Genomic DNA, 11,709 nt, shown 5'->3' with positions numbered 1-11,709 from the left:
AGGTGTTAGTGCCTGACATTTGAATCATGAAAAATTGTTAAATCATGTGTGTTATCATATTAGTTAAAAGTTAAAACATATGAAAATTACATGTAACTTTTTTATTTAACACATGAAAAAATCGTAACTCAATTGAGGAAGTCCATTAGCACTTTTATAATTTTTTTTAATAATTGAATGTTTAAAAAAAAGCGGGTAGAAATTAATTAAAAAGGATAAACGGATAAACTTATAATAACCTGATAACTTTGATTCCGAAGATGTTTTGCCGGAAAAATTTCTAGCAGAGATAAGAACAACTCCAACAAAGAAGGTTAGGACGAGCAAGCCATTTTTGAAATTCATTTTTCACAAGAAAATTAAAACGATAGTATAGTGCTTGAATTTTTATGATATTGATATTGAAAACTTGATAATAGGGCACTTTATATAGGAGGTAAAGTGTTTCACTTAGTGATTAGGTTGATAAGAGTTAATTTATTTGTTATTTTTTTTCCTTATATTTAATCGTGGTCATTGTTTAATTTCTTTATTAATTTTTAGTAAAAAACCCATTCATAATTAATCATAATAAAATGCATTGGAGTGAGAATTCAATATTTTCAATATGAATTTAATCGTGATGAAAATTGTACTAATAAATATTAATGATTGCTACCAAAATATTTTATATATCTACCACAATAAATTCATTAAATTGTGGACAAAAGAACTGTATTTTAAATTTATAATGCATAATATGCATGTCAAATTGGAACCAAACACTAAAATTTGAAAAGCATACTATATATTTCTTTTTTTTTAATTTCTTCCTNTTTTTAAAACAAGTCCAAAATTTGCCAAATCTATTTTATTTAAAGGGCCTGTCATTTTATTCCATTTCTCACTTACCTATCATTTAGAACCAGCACCTGCAAAATAGACCTAATATATATATGAAAATTTTATGATGGTTAACCCAAAAATTAACATATTATGCTTTTAACAGGTGGAGATGCCATTTATAGTTCTAGCGTGATGAGGACAAGAATTGTTTTTATTGTGAGATAAATTATGAAAATTTTATGATGGTTATACCAAAAATTAACATATTATGCTTTTAACAGGTGGCGTATCATAAAACTGCCACGTATTTGAGTTTGGGTTGTCTTTGAGACGCCATTTATAGTTCTAGCGTGATGCGGACAAGAAATAAAAAAAAAATAAATATAAAATATATAAATAATATTAATATTAATATTTTTTAATATTAGTATTTTAATAGAACTGAGATAGAATATATGTATTTCAATATATGAAGTGAAAGAGAGAAGTATTTTATGCAGGAGTGATTTTTTATTTTATGTGTTATATTTTATCAGGCTATGAAATTTTATTTATATATGTATGAGTTTATTATTTTCAAATTTTATTAAAAGTTGGTCTTCTGTGAGAATTTTAAGTCTTTCTTAAAAATTTTAACCGCCTATATTATTAATGGGCATCTACTTTATATATCCTTATCACAACACTCCCTCTTGGATGACTATTTAGGAATATATCTCGTTAAAACCTTATTAAAGAAAAATTCAATGAAAAAAATTTTTAATAAAGAAAAAAGAGTATAAAATCTTTTGTGATGATGATTGTCTCGTTAAAAACCTTGTTAGAAAAAACCCAATAGGAATAAAAACCTAACAAACGGAAAAAGAGTATAGTCTTCCCCTCTTGTCGATATTATTTAATATCTCAAAATCGGCGCATTCCAATCTGATGTACCAATATTTTAAAGGAGGATTTTGGCAGTGACTTTGTAAATAAATTTGCCAGATTATCGCTTGAGCGCATCTGTTGGACATCAATTGTTCTTTGATTTTAAAGGTCATGTGCGAAGAAGAATTTGGGAGAAATATACTTTGTTCTATCACCTTTGATGTATCCACACTTAAATTGAGCAGGGCATGCTATATTATTTTCAAATAGAATAGTTGGAGCTATTTTATGATCAATCAGTCTACATGATGACAGTATATATTGGATCAAACTTGTGAGCCAAAAACATTCGCGACTTGCTTTATGTATCACTAGTATTTCAACATGACTAGAAGATGTTACTATTATCGTCTGTTTCGTGGACCTACATGATATAACTGTATCACCATATGTGAATAGATATCCTATTTGAGATCTTTTGTGGATCAAACAAGTATCCAGTATCTGTATAGCCAACTAATTATGACTTAGATTCATATGGATAAAACAAACCCATATCAACTGTTTCATGAAGATATCAAAAATTTTGTTTATTTCCATTCTAATGTCTTCTGATTGGAGAGGAACTATGCTTTACTAGTAAATTCACCACAAATTATATGTCAGGTCGTGTATTATTATCAAGATATATTAGTGCTCCAATAGCACTAAGATATGGTACTTTAGGACTCAGAATATCTTCATTTTTTTATTTAGGATGGAATTGATCCTTTTCCACATCTAGGAACCTTATGATCATTGGGGTACTTAATGGATGTGACTTATCCATATAAAATCTATTCAAGATCTTTCCTGTGTATGTTGTTTGATGAATAAAGATCCCATTTTTTGTATACTCGATCTGTAGGCTGAGACAAAATTTAGTTTTTCCAAAATCTTTCATCTCAAACTTTTATTTTAGAGCTTTTATAGTTGTTAGAATCTCTTCAAGAGTTTTAGTGATATTTAAATCATCAACATATACATCAATTATAATGAATCCAGATGCATATTTCTTTATGAAAATACATGGATAGATATCATCATTCTTAAATTCGTTTTTAGCCAGATACTCAGTAAGACGATTATACCACATTCGCCCAAATTGCTTTAGACCATATAAAGATCTTTGCAATTTTACTGAATATAACCCCTCCGAATATTCATGGGATGATTTAGAAGATATCTTTAGTCTTTCAGGGACTTTCAAATAGATATCACGATCTAATGATCCATATAAATAGGTTGTTACTACATCCATTAGATGCACATATAGTTTATAGTATGCGGATAAACTGACAAATAACGCAATATTATTGCATTTACTATAGGAGAATATGTTTCTTCATAATCTATACCGGGCTTTTGTGAAAATCTTGCACCACAAGCCGAGTTTTGTAGCGTACAACTTCATTTTTTTCATTTCGTTTTCTAACAAATACTCATCTGTATCCAATAAATTTTACATTTTATGGTGTACGGACTACAGGTCCAAAAACTTCACGTTTTGTAAGTGAGTCTAACTCAGCCTTCATAGCTTCTTCCTATTTCGGCCAATCATTCCTTTGTCGACATTCTTCCTTGGCTCAAGATCCTTACTTTCATGCATGATATGTAATGTCATATTATATACAAAATATTTCATTGACAATTGTTTTATTTCAGTTCTATTTTTCTCCTATAAAGACATAATTTATCAAGATCTCATCATTTTTATAATTTTCAGTATTTTCAGGTACCTGAATGTCTTTTAGTGTCAAAACTATATCAGAATTTTGGACAACTATAAGTGTCTTTACTATATCTCTATCATTTTTAACAGAAATAGTATTTACCTCTTTTTTTTTCAAGAATTTTTGTCTTTGGAACCGACAGGCCTACCACGCTTCTAACATGAATTTGTTTCGGTGTTCATTTGTCCAACTGCGATATCAATTTGAATCGGGGCATTTTCAGCTGGTATGTAGGAATTAGTAATTATTTTTGTATTGGAAAATCTATCAGGCAACTCATTTGCTATTCTTTGCAAATATATAATCTTTTGAACTTCTAGTTCACATTGCCCTGATCGAGGATCTAAATGCATCAAGGATGATGCATTCTAATTAAGTTCTTTTTCAAGAAGCTTATTCTCTCTCCCTAATGTTAGAAATTTTGATTCATCAAAATGACAATTTGCAAATCGAGCTTTAAACACATCTTCTGTTTGTATATCAAGATATTTCACTATATAGGAAGAATCATATCCCACATAAATTTTCAATTTTTTTTGGGATCCCATTTTGGTGCGAGAAGATGGAGGCATATATCACACACCCAAATATTTTCAAATGAAAAATATTTGACTGCTGGCCAAAAGCTAATTACAGAGAAAAAATTGATGGTAACTTATTGGTTTCAAAATAATAAATGCTCTAGCATATAAAATTGTATGTCCTCAAACAGAGGTTGGGAGATTTATTCTCATAAATAAGGATCTAGCAATTAATTCAGGTGTTTAATAAGTGATTATGCTAATTTATTTTGTATGTGAACATGAGCTACTGGATGTTTAACACTTATTCCGTTAGCCATACAATAAGCATCAAAAGTTTGGTAAGTGAATTCACCAGCATTATCAAGATGAATTACTTTGATTGAATTTTCTGAAAATTGTGTTTTTAATCGAATAATTTAAGCAAGTAATCTCGCAAACGCCAGGTTGAGAGAAGACAATAAGCACACATGTGACCATCTCAAAGATGCGTCTATTAGGATCATAAAATATCTAAAAGATCCACATGGTGGATGAATAGGTTTACTTATTCTTTAGTGAATGTCCATGGAAGTTTTCAATAATTCTCTGCATCATTGTTGTTTTAGGATGACCCAATCGATCATGCCAAATTATAAATTCATTTGGGTTAGTAAAGTTCTGGTTTACAATGACATGTGATTCAATTGTAGTAATTTTAGTATAATATAATCCAGATAAAAGTGTGGGTAACTTTTTTAATATAACATTTTTATTTGAATCATGAGTTGTAATATATAAGTACTCATGATTTTTCTCATTCAATGTTTCAATATGATATCCATTTCGGCGAATATCTTTAAAACTCAACAAGTTCCTTAAAGACTTGGTAGATAATAGTGCATTCTTTATTATAAATTTTGTTCCTCCGAAAAATAAGATTATAGCTCTTCCGGAGCCTTCTATCACATTGTCTGAGTCAATAATGGTATTAACGTATTCTTCTTTTGGTATAAGATGAGTAAAATATATAATACTTTTGAGAATGATATGCGAACTTGTACTATCCGCAAGACAAACATCTTCATTATATATCTTTGTCATTTTTTAAAGACAAATAATAATAATAATAAAATAAATAGCAGTATATACGTAGTAAAACTGTATTTTTTCACATTATTTATTTATATAAATGCTTAACGAACCTAAATATTAAATTTTTTTATCATTGATCAAATGGCTAATATTTCCTTCAGAATCCTCAAAGAAATAAGATATTTCATAATGAGCGGTGTAATTTTTTGCAACATTTTTTAAAACAAAATTTGTCTTCTTTCTTTTGTCATTTTTTAAAAAAAATACTTGATAAAGATCAATTAAGTATCTTGCAGTATGACAAATACGTAATCAATAACTCTTTCCATCGCGATAAATTAATTTTAGATATTTTTCAATTAAAAGAGGTTGTGAAAATTTCTATCTTGGCTCGTCACACTACACCTATGAAACACGGACACATTTCGGACACGACACTCATCGATACTCGTCCGACACGCGTGTCTGCTGTGTCCAACCGTGTCTTAATAAAAAATAAAAAATTCTTCTCTTGACATATTTGGACACACCTAAATACCATCACGTGTCAGCGTGTCCAAGCTTATTCTTAATATATATTCTTGAAATAAATTTAGATATAGTATATATTATTATTTATTAAAACAAAAAATATTTTAAATACTTGATATGCAAAAAACACTGCCCAGCCATAAGCTAGATTTCCCTAATTTGATCTATTTCCCTTCCCATGTTTCTCTCCGATCTCTCAAGAAAGCATCATGGAAGAACGATGCAGATTGTTGTGATATTCACTCATCTCAATCTATAATAATTTAGAAGGTCCAATTCCAAGTCAAGTCACTAAACTCTCAAAATTAAAATTTCCGTATTTCAATAATAATTTATTTAATGAAACAATTCCATATTGGTGTTATTCTTTGCTTTCGTTGATAACAATGGATCTTAGTGACAACAAGCTTGTAGGACCAATAGGTGTGAATTCTCTACTTATTCTATGTAATAACAAACTCCAAGGTAGATTTCCAAACTCACTATTTGAATTTGAAAATCTTACTGGTTTATATTTATCATCAACTCACTTGAGTGATCAGCTAAGTTCGACCAATTTTCAAAGTTAAAATCTTTAACTAGACTTGATATATCTCACAATATTTTTCTCTCTATTAATTTTAATAACAATAGTGTTGACTATTTCTCATTTAGCCTGACTTCTTTATATTATCTTCTTGTAAGATTACAAAATTTCCAAGATTCCTAGCAACACTTCAAAACCTAGAAGAACTAGATCTTTCTTACAACAAAATTAATGGGATGATTCCCAAATGGTTTAATGATAATCTCTTGCACACATGGAAGGGCATAAATTATATAGGTTTTAGTTTCAACCAATTACAAGGAGATCCTCCAATTCCACCAGATGGCATTCAAATATTTTCAGTCTCCAACAACAACTTCATTGGACACATTTCTCCGACATTTTGCAATGCAGCCTTACTCAATGCACTCATCTTGTCTCACAACCACTTGTCTAGGGTGATTTCACAATGTCTGAGAATATTTCATTTTCTTATTATTTTGGATCTACAAGTGAACAACTTTTATAGAAGCATACTTATAAATTTTTCTCAGGGCAATGAGTTTCAAACTATAAAGTTAAACGACAACCAACTTGAGGGTCCATTACCTCAGTCTTTGGCTAATTGCACATTGTTGAAAGTTTTGGATCTTGAGATAATAATATAGAGGATGCTTTTTCCGGTTGGCTAGAAACGCTTCAGGAGTTGAAGGTACTCAGTTTACGAGCAAAAATAAGCTTTATGGTACCATCACTAGTTTTAGTGTGGAACATCCATTTCCAAAGTTGAGAATTTTTTATATTTCCAACAATAAATTTAGCGGCCCTTTGCCAACCTCATTCTTGTGAAAAGAAGAAGCAAAATTCTTAGTGGAGCATGATAAAATTTTAAGAAAATTAAAGACATTATAAAACTTAAACTTGGTTTAGAATCAAGTATGATGCAAAATGGTTTTTATCAAGTTAGAAAACTTATGAAACTATTTGTAAATTGTTCAATTTGCATAGTCAAAGTTTTAGTCAAAAGTTACAACTTGAAAATAAGTTTGCTTAGTTGCAATCTTTGACTTAGTCAAAGAATGAATTGTTAGATAAGTTGATATTATCATACAACTTGATAAAGATGAATGTGAAAGAAGATTCTAGTACACACACTGATGTAATTTGTGCACAACTTGATCAACTTGTAAACCAAATGCACCTCCATAAAATACTATATATAGGGGGTTAAGGCATTTGCTAATGTATGTCATATTTTATATAGAATTAGTGAGTGAAACTTAGAGAAAAAAGTAGTAAGGTCTCTCATATGTGTAATCCCTTTGTAAGAATTTTCATAATACTTAAGAGAGTATTATAGACTTCTCTATGTATTGTGAGAGATTATAATTTCACCACTTTATCATATTATTTTCACTAGTGTCTAAATTCTTGTTAAGTTTTTCTCGTTTACAAATTTTAGTTGTGTTATTCTGTCCCTATTAACTCTGGCACCTAACAGTGCTATCAGAACTTTAGGTTCTTAATCTTCCGCTGCAAAAGACAAGTTGGTGCCAGAACCATGGCAACAAAATTTAAGATGGAGAAATTCAATTGGAATAACTTTTTTCTTTGAAAACTGAATATCAAGGCAATTTTGAGAAAGGAGAATTACTTAAAAGCAACAGAAGGCAAGCCTGTCGACACTCCTGATGCCAAGTGGAAAGAGATGGAGAAAAACGTCGTTGCCAATTTACACATGGCTATGGCAAATTCTGTATTGTCAAGCATCTCGGAGAAATAGACAGCAAAAGAGATTTGGGAAGCACTCACTAAGTTGTATGAGGTAAAGTCATTTCACAATAGGATATTCATGACAAGGAGGCTCTATACTCTTCGTATGAGTGAATCTACATCAGTGATGGATCACAACAACAATCTTAATACTGTATTTTCATAACTGATAGCCATGGAGTGTCAAATTGTAGAAAATGAATGTTCTGAAATTCTTCTCCAAGGTTTACCAGACTCGTATGATCAACTTATCATCAACATCACAAATAACAATATTGCTTATCAACTTCGATTTGATGATGTTGCTGCTGTTATTCTTGAAGAAGAAAGCAGAAGCAAAAATAAAGATGATCGAACGAAAAGTTCAAAACAAGCTGAAGTTTTGTTGGTGATGAGAGGCAGATCAATGGAATGTGGCTCTAGTGGGAGTCAAAGTCGTGGGAAATCGAGATCTCGAAAGAAGAACCTTACTTGTTACAATTGTGGCAAGAAAGGACACTTGAAGAAAGATTGTTGGTTTAACAAGAAGAGCACAGAAAAAACTGCTAATTCAACTACCTCACATGATAGTTGTGTTGCAAACACCTCTGATGATGGAGATGTCTTGTGCATCGAAGCTGCTATTGGTCATGAAAACAATAAACCACTAGTTGATATCTGGCTATTGGATTATGCAGCAACATATCACATGACGCCACATCACGAGTTGTTTAGTACTTATGAACCTGTTTCAAAAGGACACTTGAAGAAAGATTATTGGTTTAACAAGAAGAACACCAAGAAAACTGCTAATTTAACTACCTCATATGGTTGTGTTACAAACACCTCTAATGATGGAGATGTCTTGTGCATTGAAGTTGCTATTGGTCATGAAAACAATAAACCACTAGTTGATGTCTAGCTATTGAATTGTGCAGCAACATATCACATGACTCCACATCACGAGTGGTTTAGCACTTATGAACCTGTTTCAAAAGGGTCTGCACTCATAGGAGATGATCATGCCTAAGAAATTGTGGAAATCAATACCATCAAAATTAAGATGTTTGATGGTTCCATCCATATAGTTCAAGGTGTAAGACGTGTGAATGACCTAAGAAAAAAAATTATCCGTTAGGTTGTTGGATTCTCAAGGATATAAGATTAATATTGAAAATGGATCGTTGAAGGCGACTAATGGTGCTCGTGTGATCATGAAGGCAAGGCTAACAATCAATCTCTACTTACTTTTTAGAGATACAGTTCGAGACGCAGAAGCATCAGTTACGCCTGTTGACCAAGAAGATACAAAGATGTTGTGGCATTGCAAATTAGGCCATATGTCAGAATGTGGTCTACAGATTCTTGCAGAATGTAATCTCCTTCCAGGACTCAAAACGGTGAATCTACCTTTCTGTGAGCACTGTGTGACAAGCAAGCAGCATAGATTGAAGTTTAAAAGATCAACCGCTAGAAGCAAGCACATACTAGACTTGATTCATCTAATGTATGGGAATCATCAGAATTATCACTAGGAGGAGTAAAATATTTTGTCTCCTTCATAGATGATTACTCACAAAGAGTGTGGGTATTTTCCATCAAGAAGAAGTCAGATGTATTTTTAGTATTCAAGGAGTTTAAAGCATGAATAGAGCTTGAAACTAGAAAAAAAATAAAGTGCTTGAGGACAGACAACGGAGGAGAATACACTGATAATGATTTCATTACATTTTGCAAGCACGAGGGTATTTAGTGGGAAGCCTTATGTACGCTATGATTTGCACAAATCAGATATCGCTCAATCTGCGGGGATGATCAGCAGATTCATGACAAATCCAGGAAAAGAGCACTGGAGTGATGTGAAGAGGATATTGAGATATATCAAAGGAACTTTTAATGTTGCTTTATATTTTGGAGGATCTGAATTTACTATCAAAGGTTATGTTGACTCTAATTTCGCAGGAGACCTTGACAAAAGAAAATCCACTACTGACTATGCTCACACTTGCAGGGGGTACAATAAGTTGGTTATCAAAATTACAAGCAGTTGTAGCATTATCAACTACAGAAGCTGAATATATGACAGTTGCGCAATCTTGTAAGGAAGCAATTTAGATGCAAAAGGTTAATGGAGGAACTCGAGTACAACAGGATATGATTCCAATATTTTGTGACAGTCAGAGTGCCTTGCACATCGCAAGGAATCCAACCTTTCATTCAAGAACAAAGCATATAGGCGTTCAATATCATTTTGTTCGTCAAGTAGTGGAAGAAGAAAAAGTAGATATGCAGAAAATCCACACCAACGACAATCTTGCAGATATCATGACAAAATCAATCAATACAGATAAATTTGATTGGTGCAGATCTTCTCTTGGCCTATTGAAAATATAAGCAGCTTGAATACACCAAAATAATAATTTTGAGTGGGAGATTTTGAAAAGAAGAAGTAAAATTTTTCTTTTGGTTTGAAGCCAATAAAAATGGCTAAGTTATAAGTGATACAAGTCGAGTATGATGAAGTTTCAAGAAAGTTAAAGAACATTATATAACTTAAACTTGGTCTAGAATCAAGTAAGATGTAAATGGTTCTTATCAAGTTATTAGAAGACTCATGAAACTACTTGCAAGTTGTCCAACTTGCATAGTTGTCCAACTTGCATAGTCAAAATTCTAGTCAAAATTTACAACTTGAAAATAAGTTAGCTTAGTTGCAATCTTTGACTTAGTCAAAGAATGAGTTGTTACATAAGTTGATACTTATGAACTTGTCATACAACTTGATAAAGATGAATGTGAAAGAAGACTCTAATACACACACTTGTGTAATTTGTGCACAGCTTAATCAATTTGTAAACCAAATACACCTCCACAAAAATACTATATATAAGAGGTTAAGGCATTTGCTAATGTATGTCATGTTTTGCATAGAATTAGTGAGTGAAACTTAAAAAAAAAAATAATAAGATCTCTCATATGTGTAATCTCTTTGAATGAATTTCTATAATCATTGATTATGTTAAAAAAAAAAATCATGAAACTAAATTCATGTCTTTTTTTTTCCACGTTGATTGCGGAAGACTTGGACTTCAACTCTCCGTATCACTCAAGTTTGATGACTTTTAATTTCTTCATTTGGAAACAAATAAATTATTTAATTTCCATGAAAATAGTTCATCATTTGTTTAATTGCATATGAATGATATGATGGCATATAGTCTTAAAATAGATTTCAATTTTTGTTCTTACTCTACAAGTATTTAAGTATGACAAGTTTCAGCTCAATTATAGATAGCTAGCGTGTAAGAATCATATATATCCCCAAAAATAATGTAGAATGACAATGATATGTTTTTAAATTTACAACATCCTCATATATACGATGACGATAAAAAAGATTAAACTTTTTAGAAAATTATCTAATCGCGGATAAAATTGTCTTCAATTTATGTTAAAAGACAAAAATACTTTTAAAATATTATTTTAAAACGTAACATAAGTATCATAATTCGCATAAGCATTATCATTGTCATCTAAATTGTATCTATTAACGGAGACAAATTTTTTATGTGCGAATATTTTTTATCACATTTCAAAATATTTTAAAAATATTTTTGTTGTTAACATAAATCGAAAATATTTTTATAAGCATATTAGATAATTCAAGGTATTTCTGATGGTTTATTCGTCATGTAGTTACTTCAGAGAATAAATATAAAAAATTACGTATGGTAATCGTATTTTTTTAGGATTTAGGATTAAAATTTTTGGATTTAAATTAAAATTTAAAATTTAAAATTTATAATAAAAAATAATTTAAAAAATTTAATTAACATTAACT

General features: G+C 30.7%; 1 protein-coding gene across 2 annotated transcripts in view; it reads left to right on the top strand.

Annotated features, from left to right (window-relative positions):
- The window catches only part of LOC107610129 (receptor-like protein 12), a 61,322-nt gene that overhangs the window by 18,200 nt on the left and 31,413 nt on the right, over positions 1 to 11,709 (top strand). Inside the window, exon 1 of one of the 2 annotated variants that reach the window (XM_021107155.1) lies at positions 1,705 to 1,709. The exons of the other annotated variant lie outside the window; for it this stretch is intronic. The gene's annotated coding sequence lies outside the window, so the exon portion shown is untranslated. Of the gene's footprint in view, positions 1 to 1,704; positions 1,710 to 11,709 lie in introns of those variants that run through there. 2 annotated transcript variants of the gene reach the window in all.

The sequence above is a fragment of the Arachis ipaensis genome, chromosome B07, assembly GCF_000816755.2.
Source record: "Arachis ipaensis cultivar K30076 chromosome B07, Araip1.1, whole genome shotgun sequence".
NCBI classification, from domain to species: Eukaryota; Viridiplantae; Streptophyta; class Magnoliopsida; order Fabales; family Fabaceae; genus Arachis; species Arachis ipaensis.
The sequence above is the reverse complement of the archived record's forward strand: the minus strand, read 5'-3'. Positions and strand labels throughout refer to the sequence as shown.